Source organism: Pezoporus occidentalis, unplaced genomic scaffold, assembly GCF_034315485.1.
Source record: "Pezoporus occidentalis ecotype Australia unplaced genomic scaffold, CSIRO_AGI_Poc_V1 ctg76, whole genome shotgun sequence".
Lineage (NCBI taxonomy): Eukaryota > Metazoa > Chordata > Aves > Psittaciformes > Psittacidae > Pezoporus > Pezoporus occidentalis.
Genome location: NW_026916115.1, coordinates 1,239,377 through 1,258,001, shown reverse-complemented (window position 1 = coordinate 1,258,001; position 18,625 = coordinate 1,239,377). Strand labels below are relative to the sequence as shown.

General features: G+C 49.7%; 1 long non-coding RNA gene across 1 annotated transcript in view; it reads left to right on the top strand.

Moving 5' to 3' along the window:
- The window catches only part of LOC134155313 (uncharacterized), a 36,959-nt gene extending 21,069 nt beyond the window's left edge, over window positions 1-15,890 (top strand). The window contains exons 5-7 of the long non-coding RNA XR_009961488.1: window positions 3,524-3,673; window positions 4,593-4,726; window positions 14,827-15,890. This is a non-coding gene — a long non-coding RNA (uncharacterized LOC134155313). The remainder of the gene's footprint in view (window positions 1-3,523; window positions 3,674-4,592; window positions 4,727-14,826) is intronic.
- The last annotated feature ends 2,735 nt before the right edge of the window (window positions 15,891-18,625 follow it).

Below are 18,625 nucleotides of genomic sequence, written 5' to 3'. Positions count from 1 at the left end.
TCATTGAAGGCTGTGGAGGTACGTGGGGCCGCCTTCCCCTGCAGCCACGCCAGCTTTGGTCATAGGAGGCTTGAGAAGCAGCATGCCTGGGTGCTGATCCAGTTGCCTGCTTGTGGATACTGAGCACCCCTGCAAGTGCCTGTGGCCAGCAGAACCAAAGCTGTGCTCCTCCAAAACCGGCATGATCTTGGTGGTGGTGGTGGGATACACAACCCCTGGGACCACTTGTCCAAGCAGCTTGGCTTGGGGTTCTGTGAGAGCTGGCCTTCTCATGGATTGGAAATACTATAAGAGCAGCCCTTTTTCTGGTTTGCTTTATTTTTTTTCCCCTGGTGTTTGTGTCTTTCCACTTCCGTCTCTGGCCAAGGCGAGTGGTGCCAAGGCACAAGGGCCAGGCACACCCAGAGGGAGAGAGAGGGAAGCCAAGCACCCACAACATGCAGGAAAACGGGAACAGAAAGCAAACACGGCAGCTCAGAGTGAAGAGGATTTGTTTTCTGGATCCAGCCAAGGGATGGCTTTCCTCAGGAACTCCATGGACTCAAAGTGGATATCGTTGCTCCAGTCCAGCACCCTGTCGTCCGCTCTTGCACTGATGCTGGTTTGTCACAGGAGAATCTGCACATGGGGTGCACACAGGGCTCAACACCCTCCCGCTTTCCAGCCATGTGGTCAGGTCTCCTTGGCCCCACTTTGAGCAGCAATATGGGCTCAAGCTGCACAACTTGAAAAGGCTCAAGCTCTCAAAAAGCAATGTGGGATCAAAGCTTTCTAAACATTCAGGCATTTGGCCCAGGAGGTTTTGTTCCGACTATTTATAGCAGTTGGGGCCAAGCAAGTTCAGAGTTGGAGGCAAACTTTTCCAAAGCTGGGGGCAATTTGGATTAGGGAGGGGGAAAGGGAGTTCAGCCAGGCCTGTTTCCAGCAAACGTTGACTCCTTCCCTTAAGTATGTGTTGCTATCCATGACACACTAACAACAGCTCTGCACAGAAGTTCCTGGCTGGGGCTGTAAAGATTGAAACAAAAATGTGACTCGGCTGGAAAGGAGAACATGAAATAGAGGAAGTTGCCAAACAGCAAAGCTGTAGCATTTGAAAGTGAAAACTTTCCTTACCAGCTTGTTTTCATCTTCTGGTCAATGTCCTTCAATTGCAAACACATTCATATTGTTTTCAAGGGGAGAGCTGGTGATGACTTTACAGCAGAAAAACCAAGATATGGCTTCCTGAAGCATATTCCATGCTTAGAAATGGAGAGGAGGGGTCTATTTATCTTCAAGGTGAGGATTTTTTATGCTTTCACTAAAGAACATGCCCTTTTTCTGCACTACCCTCTGTAGGCAAAGCCAGGCTTAAAATCTGAGCAAACCAACCAACCACGACACCCTTGAAATCATGTCACATTTGAAGCTACAGCCATTGCAGAGCATGACAGCAGAAGCTGGGGTTTTTCTGTCTGCCAAGAGAATTGTGCTAATGGTGATGTTTAATCATGAGGAGCATGAGCAGCATGCTTTAGTTACACACATCTTTTTGCATGCCTAGATCTACTCTCTTGATTTCAGGCACCCAGTGTAGGTTATAAAAGTATCCCTCTGATTACCAGTAGCTTCCCTGGCTCTGTAGGAATAGCATCTCTGAGCTTACTGCTCCCCAGAAGAAGTGGGTCCAGCCCAGGTAGGCTGTTACAGGGAGTGACACTATGCTCTTCCCTAGCAAGGGCGGTTTGGATTTTCTGCATGCTGCTCCATGCTATTGGAGCTGGCTGCTGCATCAACAAACACAGCCCAAGTCTACCACATGTGTGCCTTGGGTTCTTTTTGGAGAGAGAGATGCCATAGCTGGAAGATTTCCTTTCATGGCCGACATTCCCACCAAAGCCTATCCTCTGATGCAGAGGGTGCCCATCCTTGCTGTGAACAGTTGGACTGCACTAGAGAAGCCAAATTGTTCCACTTCAGGAAAAACTGCAAGATCTCAAATGGATTTTGAAGAATAAAATTATCTGTATGTGGTTGGACAGTGGGATGCGAGTGGGTCTGGGCTGACTACACATCAGGGGTCCCTGGCTGGTGTTGAAAGGGGATGCGTTAGGCAGAAGGGAAGGCTTCCTCTGAAGCTACCCAGATATCAGCCTCAGGGCTTGTCTTGTTTCATATGTCTGTGAATGACCCAAAAAAGTAGAAGAGCAACATTCAGATGTGTGAATGAGGCAGAGCTGAGGGGGTATCAACAGTATAAGAAGTTATCTTGTAGGGAGTTGTGGCTACCCCATCCCCAGAAGTGTTCAAGGCCAGGCTGCATGGGGCTTTCTGCAGCCTGGTCTAGTGGAAAGCGTCCCTGCCTGTGGCAGGGGGGTTGGAACTAGATGATCTCTAAGGCCCCTTCCAACACAAACAGTTCTATGATTCTATGATTATAGGTGTCCTAAAAATATAATTGAATGACCTGGAAGACAAACAAAAACAGCAATATGAAGCTCAGCAGTACAAAACACAAAGTCTTTGAGCTTGAGGAGCAACAACATAAGATAGGACTTCACATTTTCTAGAGGTAACAGAGAAGGGCTTCCAACTATCCACTGGTATCACACTGCCTGTGAGCCACTGTGATAATGCTCATGCAAACAGCAGATGCACCCTCTGTGGACTCTCATGACAAGGCCTCTCTATTGACCTTAAAACGCTCACAGCAAGAGCCACCAAGACATTCGCTGGAACAGCAGGTACAAATCTTATCATCCTTTCCCTAGAAAAAGGTAGAATAGAGCAAGTGCAAAGAAAATCAGTTGTCTGGGTTGCTGCAAGGGTAAAATAGGTGTGAGGGTCAGATGTGGTTGTTCTTCTCCCACCTTGTTTTTTCAACATGGGAGAGACAGGCTCTGAGCCCAGTTTCCACCCCTAGCCAGCAGAAGAAAATGTTCTTCTCATTTTTGCCTCCTAATGATAATGATGACCATTTACCTCTTGTTTTGTACATGTCCTTAATATGAAAATCCATTCTTGTGCTTGGTGCTAATGTTCCCAATTCTTGGTTTGGAAAGGGTACGCTGGCCAACTGGACAGTCATGCGGTTCTCTGAGATGCTGTCTGTTTTGCAATTAACAGACAAAATGCCTACCACTGTGGTTGGAAAGAAGCTTTAATTAAAATCCTTTGGTATTGGCCTTGGCCAGACTGTGGAGTGAATGGGAAGAGGCCAAAAGGCCTGGGTCAGTGTCTTGGGTCACCCTAGGAGAGTGCCCACTTAGCTGAGACTGAACACAAGGAAGAACTTGGTTTATAATTGCACTGGCTTTTTTTTTTATTTTTCCCCTCAAGTGACCTGCCCAATGGATGATTATAAGCTGACAGGAGCGCAGATACTAGCAGCCAAAAGTTGGGATAGGTTCAGAGGTCGTTTTAATCCTAATGAGGTGCCATGAATAAAAGCTCACATCACACAAATAAAAACCACCTCACTGTCTTCTCTAATGAGTGTGGCTCTTCAGATGCTTTGTCTTGGGCTTTGCTTGACTTTAAGAGCTGCCCAGGGCTGCATCTTCCAGGCTGGACTCCAAGCTGCTGTCATATACGCCATCTTCTCTCAGATGGCCACCAGTAAGGTACCTCACTCTGCTGGGTGCCCAAGGCAGACCTGCAGCAGCCCTGCGTGTTTATGATGGTGGCACGGGTAAGCAAAGTCCTTGGAGGGTGAGAAACCCCCTTGCAGGGATGTGTTGGGCCCTGGTCAGCCTCACCTGAGTGGAAGTTGCCCTCCATGTGCTTGTCTGTGATGTGCTGGGCTCTGGACAAATAGGCATGTTGTTTAGTGTGTAGTGTTGTCCACCAATGCTGTAACTGCAGGTGCTACTCTAATGAGCAAGTGCCTGCTCCTCCCCATGTCAAAGTGCATTAATTAATGCAGAAGTCACTAAGCACCAGGAAGCTGGAACCAGGGTAGGTTACACTGTCCTTCACATGGAGCGAGTCCTGCTAGCTTTCCTGGTAGCCAGCACTGTGGGCCTATTTATATTCCCTCTGCTCAGGACACAGTGATGGACTTTCTTGTTTGCAAGCTAATGAGCAAGCAAAATTAAGAAATCTTAAAAGCTGAATGGTCACTAGCTGCAGAACTTGTTCAAGGCCAGGTTGGACAAAGCCTTGGGTGACGTGCCCATGGCAGGGGGGTTGGAACTAGATGATCTTAAGGTCCCTTTCAACCCTAACTATTCTATAGGATGCTACCAGCCCATGTTTACTCTTAACAAGGTACCAGGGCCCTGAATCCATGGAGATGTTTTTCAAAGCATTATTCAAAAATCTCTTTTATTTTTTCTAAGATTATTAAGGTAACTTTTGGGGGCCCTTGGTTCTATGCAGTAAGCCTTGACTTCTGCACCTTTCCCTCAGCGCAGCACAGACTGTCCAGAGGTACCCCAGACCCTCGTGCAGGAGGATGGAGTGGGCATCTGGCACAGGGAGCTGAGAAAAGGTTTTAGTTTTTCTGTCTCTGCCCTAGAGAAGTAAATTGGCTTTCACATGTTTTACAGTTAAAAAAAAAAAAAATATCCTTTCCTGCTGCCATTTAAGGTGTTGTCTCCTGCTTTCAGGTCTAATCTTGTGCTGTCAAGCTGTGTGGGAGCACTGAGCAGCTTTGGAGTTTTTTAGCCTGTGCTGGTGATGGAGGACACGTCGTCCAGGTGACTCCAGGCTCTTCAGCTCAGATACACTTGCATATAGCTAGGTAAGTGTAGGTGCTTACTGTGACCGTCTGGCACCCATCCTGCAGGCAAGAAGGGAGAGGGGGAAGCTCGAGTAGCTGGCAGTGGGAAATGGTTGCCACAGTGATGAAGTACAGGGGTGGTTCCAGGGGCTGGTCATCAGTGGGCTTTGGGGCTGGGTGAAACATCCTTCAGGAATCAGTTTAGCCCTGTGCTGGGCCAGCCACCTATGCAAACCCAGCTTTTGGGATAAAATTAGCATTCTGAGGCAGTGGCAGGGGATTTTTTTTACTGTTCCCCAAGAAAAATGCCATTTTTAATGCCCAAGTGTAGCAGACAAAAGGGTTGGTGGTGTTTTTCCCTTTCCTTTCAATTCCCTTTCTGCATGGTGACATTTTCTACTTCCAAAACCTGTTCTTTTTTTTTTTCCCCAAAACCTGTTCTTTTTTTTCCCCCTCTTCTTTTTCCCCCTCTTATTTCCCTCCCCCCCCCCCCCCCCAATAACCCTCTGGGGCATGGCCCCATCCGATTTCCCGGGGTCCCCAATTCTGGCAGGGTGCCGAGGAAGTGCCAAAGCACAGAGGGGCAATGCCAGCACTTCCTGCTCCCTCGCTGGCAGCACAATGGGGACATTCAGGCGGGCACCACGCAGCCCAGCACCAACCCAGAGCTAGAGACCTCCCCCTGCCTCGCCATCCCCATCCCCCTTATTGCTCTCTCCCAAATAGCAGTGTGAGACACAAAGCAGCTGACGCCGTGTCCCAGCGCGCCGGCGGAGGCGAATTGGAATCCAGCATCACAAAACAAGCCCTGTGCATGTTCCCCTCCTGACGCAGGCGCGTGTGTGTGTCCTCCTCCCTCTATCCCCCCTAATTCTCCAAGTCTGCCCGGTAACACCAAACTGGGCTCCCTTTCCCACCCCCCCACCCAATCCGCGCACTGCCAATAGCCCAGGGCCTCTGCTGCTGAGCTGCGAGGAGCTGGTGGAGCTGCAGGGAACGGCATGTTTTCCTTCTCCCTTTCTTCCTCCGGAGTCGCTTGTTTTTTAATTCAGGGCTGGCAGGGAGGCGTGGGTCAGGGCTTGGAGGCAGCCCCCCTCCTCTCCCAGTAACACAGCCTACCCGAAAAAAATCCGATGAGATTTCACTGTTGCTCAAGGGAGCCTTGTTTTCAATCACAGGCAGATCAGCGTGTTTTTTTAGGGGTGGGACGAAGCAAGAGGGGCACAGCAAGGAAAGCAGGGTTTCCTTCTCCCTGGGTCCACCCAGACCTTTTCAGGCTTTCCTGCCTGCTCCAGGGTGGGCTTTTTCCCTTCTCAGCTGTGCTTTGCTGGGTTTTCACGTCTCTGACTGTGCTTGCAGCAGTTGCCGTGTTTGCAGAAGGTGAGGCAGGGCTGGTGTAAATCCAGAGGTCCTGGAATGCTGGCTGCAGGTTGGGCTTCGGCTTCCTGCCCTCTGAAACTCCCTAGGAAGCAGTTAGGGTAGATGCAGGGATGAAAATGAAATATGCTGGGTTTCAGGGGGTTTAATTGGTGGTGGATGTCAGCTGCCTTGCACAGGCGCTGCCAGTCCCTGTGCCTCCTCCCTGCATAAAGAGCTTTTGCAGGTCCCTTGGGCTGAGCAGCCACAGGGCATGAGTTGATGATTCCTGGGTTCAAAATAATAAACCCATTTGGTCCTTTCTGGCATGTTCACAACACCTCAGGATGAGTTTGCCAAGGTGTGAGCCATGCTTAGAGCACAGAGGTATCAGGGATATCCAGTGCCCATGCCTAATGTAAGGGATGGGTGTTTGGACCCAGGCCTGGCAGGGCAGGCAGGATAACATGTCCTGTGTTGCAGGCTCAGATGCACAGTTGTGCTGCGATGCAACAGGGCCTGATGAAAGGTGGAAGCAGGCACCTCCAGAGGAGTGTCATGCTCCCCTGGTCATTTTGGGTGCTGTGTCATAGCACTGGCTGAAGGGAGGATGGAATAAACATCTTCCTCGCTCCAGGTGCCCCAAATGGCTATGGAGAAAATAGAGTGCTGCAAGCTGGTGCCCTGGGCTGCAAATGAGGAGGAGGCATGCCAGATCCTGCAGGCACTGTGTGCAGTCATTGAGTAAACTGCAGGAACAGAGATTGGGCAGACTGTAGACAGCCAGGGGTATGGCAGGATAAATTGGGCCAATCTTTGGGGGTGTCTGGGAAGGCAGGGGAGGGCACCATGTCCGTGTGCGTGCTGGTGGGGCTCCACCCCAGGGAGAGGCTGAGCCCAGGGCTTCTTGCACAAACTGTTTGTGTAGGGTGAGGAAAGCCGGGGCCTGGGGGCATGGAGCAGCTCAGGACGTCCTGTGGCACCCGTCCTGCAACAGCTGCTGGAGCTGGGCAGGGACCATGCTGCAGCTGCCTGAAGGAAACATGGATTATAGCTCCCAGGGGACGAGGGCATTACTGGGCAAGCAGGGTCAGCTCAGCTCTGTAGGATCTTCCTTCCAGAGACATGGACAGGCAGCACAGGCATGGGCTGTGTCAATAAATGTTTTTTCTTCATAAGACTTCAGGATCTTTTTCTCCTGTGCCCTGCTTCCCTCCTCTGTTTCTCAGCATCTGCCCTTCTCATTGACTCCACTAAATTATGTCAGGTCATAGAATCATAGAATAGTTAGGGTTGGAAAGGACTTTTAGATCATGTAGTTCCAACCCCCCTGCCATGAGCAGGGACACCTCACACTAAACCATATCACCCAAGGTTCTGTCCAACCTGGCTTTGAACACTGCCAGGGATGGAGCATTCACAACCTCCCTGGGCAACCCATTCCAGTGCCTCACCACCCTAACAGGAAAGAATTTCCTCCTTATATCCAATCTAAACTTCCCCTGTTTAAGTTTTAACCCGTTACCCCTTGTCCTATCACTACAGTCCCTAATGAAGAGTCCCTCTCCAGCATCCCTATAGGCCCCCTTCAGATACTGGAAGGCTGCTATGAGGTCTCCACGCAGCCTTCTCTTCTCCAGGCTGAACAGCCCCAACTTCCTCAGCCTCTCTTCATACGTGAGGTGCTCCACTCCCCTGATCATCCTCGTGGCCCTTCTCTGGACTTGTTCCAACAGTTCCATGTCCTTTTTATGTTGAGGACACCAGAACTGCACACAATACTCCAGGTGAGGTCTCACGAGAGCAGAGTAGAGGGGTAGGATCACCTCTTTCAACCTGCTGGTCACGCTCCTTTTGATGCAGCCCAGGATACAGTTGGCTTTCTGGGCTGCAAGCGCATGCTGCTGGCTCATGTTCATTTTCTCATCAACCAGGACCTCCAAGTCCTTCTCTGCAGGGCTGCTCTGAATCTCTTCTCTGCCCAACCTGTAGCTGTGCCTGGGATTGCTCCGACCCAGGTGTAGGACCTTGCACTTGGCATGGTTAAACCTCATGAGGTTGGCATCAGCCCACCTCACAAGCGTGTCAAGGTCCCTCTGGATGGCATTCCTTCCCTCCAGCGTATCAACAGAACCACACAGATTGGTGTCATTGGCAAATACAGAATATCTGGCCTGAAAAGCACACATCTTGCAAGAATAACCAGCACCACCATCACTTCCTGGCCTTGCGTGCCTCCAGCACACAGCCAGGTGTGAAGAGGAAGAGCCCTGGAAGATCCCAAACCCCAAGCTTTAACCTTTATAGCCCTTCTGAATTATACCCTTGGAGATAATCCCCACAAGGTAACAGAAGAGCAGCCAGGGCCCCACCAGTGAGGACACGTTGGAAAGTGAAGTCAGGTAAAGTCAGATGCAGTCTTCAGGTAGACTTGACTGTAGCCAGGATAGAGGTTCATTCAGCAAACTCATTGCTCTGTTCACCCATGGGTGCAGAGCCAGGAAGAGGGCAGGTGCTGGTTTCCCCTGAGCTGGTTATGGTATTCACTGGACAAACTGGTCCTCCTGGTCACCTGCTCATTGAGATTCTTACTGAGTGATAAATAGGATGCAGGTACAATATATAGGATAGCCTGTATGGTATCATGGCATAGGATACAGACATAGCCTACAGCTTGCTGTGGAAAACAAAGTAACAGCTCAAGACCTGAATTTCATATTGGATGTTGGAAGAGCTGCAGTGTTAGGAAATGGGCTGGGTTTGTCCAAGTCCAAAGAAAAGAGAGGGGAGGAGTTTCATTCCATCCCAAACCATAAGCCCAGTCATATCCCTCCCCATCTTAGGTTCAGGTTAGGGATGTGGTAGGGCTTAGTAGTAGGATGAGGGTCTCTCTCTACTGGGCAGCCCCACATCCATGAGGCAATTGGGGTAGGGCTTGAGCTCAGCCTTTTGTTACAGGAGGACTGGCAAGGGGGACTCACCCAGTTTTTCATCAAGTTTATGGGATGGAAAACATGTTCAGGAGGGTGTTCACTATGTCACGGCCCTGGAGTTATGATAATCCTCCCCACTGCCAGTGATTTGAGCTATACCTATTGCAGGGCAGCAGCCTTGTGGCAGGGCCTGCCGTGCTGGGTCAAAGCATCAAGGGAAACCTTCCCATTGGTTTTCAAATCTCAGAGATTTCCCTCGCAGAGCAATTCAGTTTTCTTTGGAGCAAAGATAATCTTCCCCTCCTCCACCACTGCTGAATACTCTGGCATTGCACCAAATAGCAAAGTCAACATAAAATATACCCTTGATTCCTGGGCCTTCTCTCCCAGTCATCCTCCAGCAAAGAGGAGTGATATAGCATCTGCTCTTCTAGCCACAGCCTTCTTCCAGGACCGAGTCTTTGCGTCTCTTCAGAGGGGGTGCCAAGAGCTTTGAAATCCATTCAAGGCATAAAGCAAGGCAGCAGCAAGGAGCAAGCAATACTGCCTGTATTGAGCCCTGCCCGCTGCCAGTAGTGCCTTGAAGGGTCTTTGGGTTGCTCAGGCTTTTAAAGGGCAGCACTGAGGCCATCACCATCCTGCAGTGTTGCACAACCTATTCAGTGCACATGGGGAAAGAGCCACTCACACCTCTTCCCTTTCAAAGAAAGGTTGGAATAAGGCTGTCAGTTCTGCCCTATTGGCCAGGAAACCACTGTCCACAGCTATGACATTGAGTCTTATTTATGGGCCAAGTACGATCAGGAGAAGCTGATCCACAGAGCAGGATCCTGTCAGTGTCTGCCAGAGTATTTGCTTCCAGTTTCTGGAAGCAAGATGGGTTCAAAGATGCATTATGGTATCCATTATGCCTTCATTGCACCAGCTTCTCATCTCCATGCCAGTTCTCTTGCAATGCAACTCAGAAGCCAGACAAATGGCTTTTCCCATCTCCATCCCCTTGCCTTGCTTCAGTGACCTTCCTGGGATGTTGCTCCCATGTTCCTTCTTTGCTAATGGTGTGACAGACCCACCAGGACGACCATGGGACCAGCTCCCATCCATTTGCTGTGGACTGTGGAGGACACGTAGGGACTCACCTTCCACACAGGAGTGTCTGGTTTGGGAGAATGGGGAAAGCAGGGGACTTATTAAATCCTTTGGAAGAATTTAGAATTTGGAAAAATTTGGAAGATTTAGAGACTGCAGGACATTCCTAGTCAAAGGAAAATTATTTAGTAGGTTGATATTTTTTCCTAGCTTCAATATCTCATGCTGCCCAATGCTTTGCACTTACTAAGCTGCCCTTACAGTCAATATCTTCAGCTCAGAACCAGTGCAGTGTGAGCTATAAACTGCTGCTATCAGTCCTGTGATTCCCATGCCCTCCGGATTGCTCTTGCCCTGGACACTCAGACAGGAACCAGCCTGGGCAGGGCAGGAGGATCAGAGAAAGAGATAAAATTAACTGGAGGGTAAACTTTGGGAATGACATGTTGGACAGGAATCAGGCGGAGCCTTTGGTAATGGGGCAGTATATATCCCATAGGTCAGACACCATGTCTGGGTGTCAAAGTGGAAAGAGGTGAGAAAGTTAGCTTGTGTGTGTTCATGCAAACATATTTACTGCCTCTTCAGGGTTGCCTTACATTCAAAATCCATGGTACAGACTCTCTCCCAGCAGTGTTTGTGGAATCCAGTATTTGTTTCCAGGGTGCAAATGGCATGTGGAGAGTACTTCCCCGGCTCTTGCACTGTTCTGCCTGAGGTGCGGTTTTCTTCTGGTCTGCCTGTTCTTCCCTGCTGCTCCTATCCTTCCTGCTTGTTTTCCACATTCTGCAGCCAGGCAATGTGCTATGATATTTTCTTCCAAATGAAATTTCCTACAGTAGTAAAAAAGGGAAAATGTGGTTTGTGCTGCAACTTAGAAATGCCCTATGACTCTACCTCACACACTCCTCCCTGAAAGCATGTGGTTACCTCTGCAGGAAGGTCTGGCAAAGCCTAGGTGTCAGTGTTACAGGGCTGTGGAGTCTTAGGGTCTCTAATTCCTTCTCAGATGAAGAGTGACATTTCTTCACAGGCTGTCAAAGCCTTAGCACCAGCTAATCCAGCAGAAAGGGGCAAGTGGGGGTATTAAGAGGTAAATCAGTGACAGAGGGGTAATTCTAGCTGGGAAAGAGCCACTGATGGAGTTTTCTCCGCTGCTTCACTCTGCCTGTAGCTGCAAGCCTCCTGTTTCTTGCAGAAAAAAAAAAAGGAGGCTTTGAAACATGTTTGCAAACCCTTTGTCCTCCTCCTGGTATCATCTGATCCCTGCTATAGGAATCTGTGCTTAGGTGGGTTATATAAAGGGAAGAAGCAGCTTCCCAGTACAAAACCCACGGGATGGATGGATTGTGCCAGGGAGGCACCAGCTGAACAATTTGTGCAGCTCCTAGGCAGCTAACAAGCCTTTATCTGGTAACGTGCCAGGGCACAGTGGCTTCGGGGGGAGGTCAGATGCCAGACACAGATCATGCTCCTAACAGAGAGCAACCTCTGTGCCACAACAGGAGCTGACTCTGTTCCCAAAGGATGCACAGCAAATTCCTCATGAACCTCCCTGGGAACTGGACTGTTGTATGGCCATATGCGATCTTCACCACTGCAAAACTTTTAATTCTTGGTGTGTTTTCACAGCAGCAAAGACCTGGCTGGTGTTCCTCCTTGCCCACTGTGCACTCGGCACTGGGCAGAGACTCCTGCTGTGGTCCTTATGACTCCCCATGTGTTCTTGGGTAATCTGATGCATTATAGTCATTATATTTAACTGGATTAGATGACTGTTACTTCAGTTACTGTTACTGTTTTGCATTGATCATATTTATAGGGCTGCAGAATCAAGGTACAACTTTTAAGGTCTGCAGCCCTGGACCTTGTAGGTCAAAGTAACCCTGGATAAAGCAGAGCATCACTCATCGGTACCAGTGCTTCCAGGAGACCATACTGGCATCTCCCTGCAGGGCAGCATTTGGCATGGCAAACAGAAACCCCACTTCCCCGCACCTCAAATTTTATTTTGACAGCAGTGTAGTGTACCAAAAATAATCTGATTTAGGGGAATAGGGCCAGGGAGAAGATCCTAAACTCTTCTGCCTGAAGAGGGGGCAGTTCACACGGCTGTCAGTTCCTGCAAGCCTAGGAGCTGAAAAAAGAAATGTTTAAACCCTGTGTGTTCAGTGACTGGAGGATGTAATTTGTCACAGCCTGGGTTGCTGAACCTGCTAGATACCTGCCTCATTGGGCTTTCTACTCATGCAGCAAGGTGGGCACTCTGCACTTCTGGCGATGCTGGGGCACACACTGGTGCTATCCCAGCGCATGTAAGCCATGTTCAAGAACTGAGACAAACTTTGCCACACATCCCAGCTTTGAAAAAGCAAGTGCAAAAGCCTGTCCATGCACACCCTAGCCCCACTGCAAGCACAGCTCCATGCCCCAGTGCCCTGAGGGCACCCTGCCAGCCTCCCCAAAGCTGCCTCTCCACCTTCCCCATGGCAGGCTCTGCCCATGGGGGTCCCTGTTTCCCCAGCAGCCTGGCAGGCAGGAGGGGTGCTGGCTCTGAGGAAAGCTGCCAGCAGTTTAGCTGCTGTTATTATGGCATCAGTAAACACCTTCCCATAGCTGGCCAAAGTCCAGTGCTGGCATCAGCTCCAGGGCTGTGACACAGCCTGCGCCCCAGGACTATCCTGTTCATGCCAGGTGCCAGCCTCACTGCCCACAGAGGGAGCCAGGCAAACCCTCTGCTCATCCTGATCCAGCTTTGGGGTATTTGTGCGGACCCAGAGAGCAGTCCCCCTGTGATGCTGATTCAGCCACAGTGAGTAGCACAAGGCATAGGCCTACACCCTCCACTTCGCACAGGTCTTGCTTGTCAAGACAGTGCCTTCTCTGTGCCCCTCTTCTTTGAGTCCAGAGGATGTCTCTGAGGATGCACACACAAAGCACCTTGTTAGCCAGACTTAAGGAGGATGAATATTGAAAAATGTTAAGAAATTGAGCCCTTCCATCAGAATCTCTTCAACTGCAGCTGGTCTCAGCTGTGCAATCATGCTGCACATTCAGATGAGCTAAAATTAACTGTGTTCCTATGCAAAGGCTGTGGTGGAGCTGTGCTTGGAGCAGTGCAGCATTAACTGCTGCTGCTGGTTGTTAAGTGTTAGTGAATGGCCAAAGCTAACTCCTAACAGCCTTTGTCCCAAAGATGAACCTTTTCAAAAGAAACGTTTCTGGAGGCAGAAACAGGCAAAATGAATCTCCTGAAGACTCAGGCTGTGCAATGGCTGAGGTAAAGACTATGCTTGCACGGGCATGTGGAACTTCTCCCTTTTTCTGCAGCCCCAGGATGTGTGGGAAGGCTTGCAAAGCCCCCACTGACTCAGCCCCCACCATACTGCCCTGAAAACACAATCCCAGCAAAGGAAAATACAAGTCTTTGCTTGGTGTCTGGCTGCTTACGGATGTCAGTTGGATGAACAAAGATATTCATATTGCTTGGAGACCCTGGGCATCCTCCAGCCCCTCTGCAAGGTGCACAGCAGGGAGCAGCTTGCCCTGCAAGGCTATGAATGACCCTCCAGCCCGGGTACAGGGAGTTCCAAGTAAGCTCTTTGGAAGTAGTGAGGAACTCCAGCACATGCACTAAAAATAAGGAAACAGCAGGTGAAAAATAAATCACTTGCAGGGGCCCCCAGCTGGGAGGCTGAGCCAGGAGGCTCCTGCATGCCCTGGTTTACTGAGCCCTGATTTGTGGTCCATCCTCAGCCACACTCATTGAACTCCTCGGGCCCCAGCTTGTCTGGCTGGAAAACTGAGTAGAATGAAAAGCGGGATGTCAAGGCTGAGCTTAGCTTTTCCTTCTGCAGATAAATCACTGGGAATTGAGGAAATTGGCTGTGTGTGTTTGCGAACAGCTCGCTTTCAGCATGCCAAACCTGCCTAAACAGGGCAACTCTGCCAGGCCAGCTGCATGGATGTAGTGGGAGCATGAGCAAATCCCCTACACTGGCCTTGACCTCAGAGGAAGATGATGTTAGCCCAAAGAGCAAGTCCACAGCAGCGAGGTGGCAGCAGGGAGAGGGAGCAGAGCATAAGCCAGTGGTGTGCAGGGACTCTCCAGCTTCTGCTGGAGTGGAGGGACTGTCCAGCTTCTGCTTCTGCAGTATTTGCCATGTCCTTGGCACCTGGGTTGCACCAATGCTCTCCATCAGGTACTAGGGGAACTATGTAAATCAACTAAAAAGAAAAGAGACAAGTTTTTTCTTCAAGCATCTTCCAATCACTGGTGCAAGAAGTGTTGGGTTTTGGGGTTTGGTTGTTTTCTTTCCTTTCCATGTAAGAAATCTTTTACTTTGTGCTTCTGCATGCTGTGCCATCCCAGTCTGTTTTGGGTGAATGGGGTTGTTGTCCAACAGCCTCACCAATGTTCCCAGGATGTTCGGGAGTATAGTGCTCTGTGTAAAGGCAAATGCAGCTTATTTTCCCTTCTCCAGATGCTGGGAAGTTGAGAGGGGTGATCTATTTTAGCTGGTAAAGTAAATGAGCCAGAGAAGCAAGCTGAGCTTGTGGATATTCAGATCATAGCAAGTGTCTGTAAGTGTTTTCCATGGTAAAGAGTTTATCTAGAAGCACCTTTGCTATTTGACACTCATTAGGCTTGACTTGGGGTATCTCGGTTACTAAGTGCTTAACAGAGGAAGCTCAAGGGGACAGAGTAGTAACTGCACCCTCCTCGTCTCATTTTTCTTGCAGATCCCAGCAGCAGGAGCAGAGTTTACGGTAGTTTCTGTTCCCGTCTATTCTGGAACTGAAGCCGTAAAAACAAATGGAGGATGATTACACCACGCACTTGCAAGCACTGAGGAATGGTGTGGATGCGAGAAGCAGAAGTAAAATTGCTCATATAGTGTTTTTCTGACTGCCTGCCAGAGCTGCATCTGCTCTTCAGCCAACGCAGTGTAAGACCGCTAGCTGGCTATTATATGAGAAGAATTCAAGTAATTTTTGTCACGTGGAGGAAAAGGGAGCAGAGACCAACCCTGATAGCTTTTCTGAGCTGAAAACTCATTTTCACGTCCATTGGCTGCTATGTCAAAGATATTAATGCATGGATTTAAAAAAATACATGTATTTTTTTAGAGAAGTGCTTTCTAAAGCTTTTATAATTTGAGGAGTTAACCAGCATGGGCAAACCAAGCAAGCAGCAAGACAGGCAGCTGTTGTCATGAGGTGAGCTTTTGTCCTCAGTCTTATGCTTCTTCAGTGAACCTCTGCAAACATGACCAGTTTGCTTTCATGGGGACAAAACTTCCATGGACCAAACAGTCTATTGCCAAGTGTTCAGGCAGGCAGGAGTACATGAAGCTGTGTAAGAAAGACCTGCTATTTAACCCCTACTCTAGGAACATACATGTAAGGGTTTTCACTGTGGTTTCCTGAGGGGTTCTTCACTGCTGAAAGCAAAGCTCGAAAGGACTCTGGAGCTGTGCAGAAGACAACATCAAAAGCCTTTTAGAAGCCTGCAGTCTTGGATTGAACAGATCCTAAAATCCTATTCCTGGTGCCCCACAGCACCATTGTCCACAGCATGAATGTAAATCAAATCCCACACACCCCACACCCCCCGCTTCACTCTCACTTATGTACTCCAAATCCCCTTATCCCCTGTGTTTATACAATAGTTAGGGTTGGAAAGGACCTTTAGATCATCAAGTTCCAAACCCCCTGCCGTGGGCAGGGACACCTCACACTAGACCATATCACCCAAGGTTCTGTCCAACCTGGCCTTGAACACTGCCAGGGATGGAGCATTCACAACTTCCTTGGGCAACCCATTCCAGTGCCTCACCACCCTAACAGGAAAGAATTTCCTCCTTATATCCAATCTAAACTTCCCCTGTTTAAGTTTTAACCCATTACCCCTTGTCCTATCACTACAGTCCCTAATGAAGAGTCCCTCTCCAGCATCCCTATAGGCCCCCTTCAGATACTGGAAGGCTGCTATGAGGTCTCCACGCAGCCTTCTCTTCTCCAGGCTGAACAGCCCCAACTTCCTCAGCCTCTCTTCATACATGAGGTGCTCCAGTCCCCTGATCATCCTCATGGCCCTTCTCTGGACTTGTTCCAACAGTTCCATGTCCTTTTTATGTTGAGGACACCAGAACTGCACACAATACTCCAGGTGAGGTCTCACAAGAGCAGAGTAGAGGGGCAGGATCACCTAATTCGACCTGCTGGTCACACTCCTTTTGATGCAGCCCAGGATACGGTTGGCTTTCTGGGCTGCGAGCGCACGCTGCTGGCTCATGTTAAGTTGCTCATCGACCAAATATATATTACCCAAATTATACTACCAGAATTATACTACCCAAATGAACTATTCTGAGTACTGGGCCACATAAAAGGCAAAAATATCCATTAAAACCAGACCTGTTAAAAAGAAATAAAGCAAGAAGGTGACAAGCAGAACAGCCACAGCACAGCTGCTGTTGCTGATGCCAGAAAGATGTTTGCAGAAGAGCAAGAAGAGCTGGTGAGAAATTTTGTCCAGTCCCACCTCCCAGACTTCAGCAGATCTTGCTGCTGGCCCATCATGGAGGTGGGAAGGACAGAAAAGCATGTGTGAACATGGTCCCTTGCAGCATCTTGGAGACAGCTGGGTTCCTGGTGAAACTGCTCAGGAGGCCCTCAGGACCTTCCAAACACTGGGCTGGGAGAGCCTTCTACTGCCTTTTCCCCTCCTTTCTTCCCATCTCTCAGCATCACCTCTTCAGAGAGCTAGGACCAGTTTAAACCTGCTTATTTGAAGCCAGGGCAGGGAGGAAGGAGGAGAAACACAATTACTGGGTCAGAGATTGATCTCCTGCAAGGTGCCTGGCATGCAGAGTGTCTGCTGAAACAAAAATCACCATTCATCTAGCCCAGATAATTTCATAAATGGCTCTGGATGCAGGGATGAAATATGGCCATTCCCAAGGAGGTGCCTGCATTCTGATGGATGCCACAGACAGCTGCTCTGTTTGGTATAAGCAGGGCTCTTCTCTGCCCAGAGCTGTAGGACAGACCCCAACAGCTCCAGACACAGCCCAAAAAGAGCACTTCCAATATACCCATCCCGGGTGGTGGCATGGGGGATGGATCCATCATGAGCCTGGTGGCAGTTGTCCCCTTGGGCTTGTCACTTGGTGTCTAATCCCAAGGGACACACTGGGTGGTTTTGGAGGCTGGGAGAAAGACAGATGTGGGTCTCTGAGCTGAGCTATGTCTCTGTGTCATGTGTTTTAAATTGCAATGTGAAAAAACACTAATTCCGTTTAATTAGGAGGATCCCAAGGCCTGCTGTGCTCTGGTTTGGCCTGGAGTAGGGAACTAAGCTAGAGGGACATACAAGCAGTAAAACATAATTTTGGGATTATAGGCATCAATCAGTGCTGTAGGTATGTTCTTGTGTGCCCTGCCTGTGGGCTTTGGGATACAATACAGGGACCAGACTGTGTCTCCTACCCAAACTCACCCCATGCTGCAGTCTTGGGGTTTGGGCTAAGGCAGGATTAGTCCCATGTCTTTGCACCATGCTGTGGTGCCTGCAACATGTCGGCATATCAGTTTCTTAGGGAAATTATCACCCGCAGAGCATGGAGGACTCCAAGGAGTGCTGGCCTGGACCTGTGAGCAGGGGAGAGCTGTTGAAGGCAGCAGGATGTGCAGAAGACATGCTCCAGGGCAGCAGGATGGAAACAGGAGCCGAAGCCAAGGCTGCACTGGGCAAGGATGAGCTCCCCAAGTACCAGCATGTGCCAGGTGGCCTGTGCCCACCTGCACAGCTCAGCCTACACTGGGAGGGAGCAGACAGCACCAGGCACGTCCTGGGCTTCTTTCCAGACCTGCGACTTACAGTTGTGTAATCCTCCACAGAGCAAGTCACATCCACCCTGGCTTGCCAGGTAATCCCCCCAGCATGAATGAGGAGCTAGGGGCTGCAGCACTGGGTTTGCTGGCAGCAAGGCTTATAACATAGCCTTGCTCTGCTTTGTACTGTCCATCCCCTCTGAGATGGAATGTGCAGCTGGAAGATATGACATGGCGGACTGTGGCCATTTCTTCCTGGTCTGGAAAATGGTCCCCATGAAAAACAAGGGAAATTCAGGGAGCCACCAGTGCTCACTTGCCAAGGAGGCATCAGGACATACCAAATGATGCATCCCAGCTGTGCTTCTCCTTATGAACCCAGCCCAAATTTTCACGGCCATCTCAGTAAACGGGCACACTGCTTGCTTTATTTGCAGATAACACCAGCAGCCATCAAAGTCCAAATGAAATGCCAGGCAAAACCAGCCCTAGTTCCAAAGCATGGTAGGACAGCAGTCACCTCCCCGTGGCTCCCTGCAGCGCTGTGCCAGCACCACTCACTCCTCTCTGGGAAGCGGAGAGGTAACCAGAGGGGTTATGCTAATTCAGCTGGTCCCATCCTGCCCCCACGGCCGTGTCCCACTGCTGCAAGACGTCATCCCCACTGTGGTCCCTACTACACATCCTGCAGGGCTCCTCCACA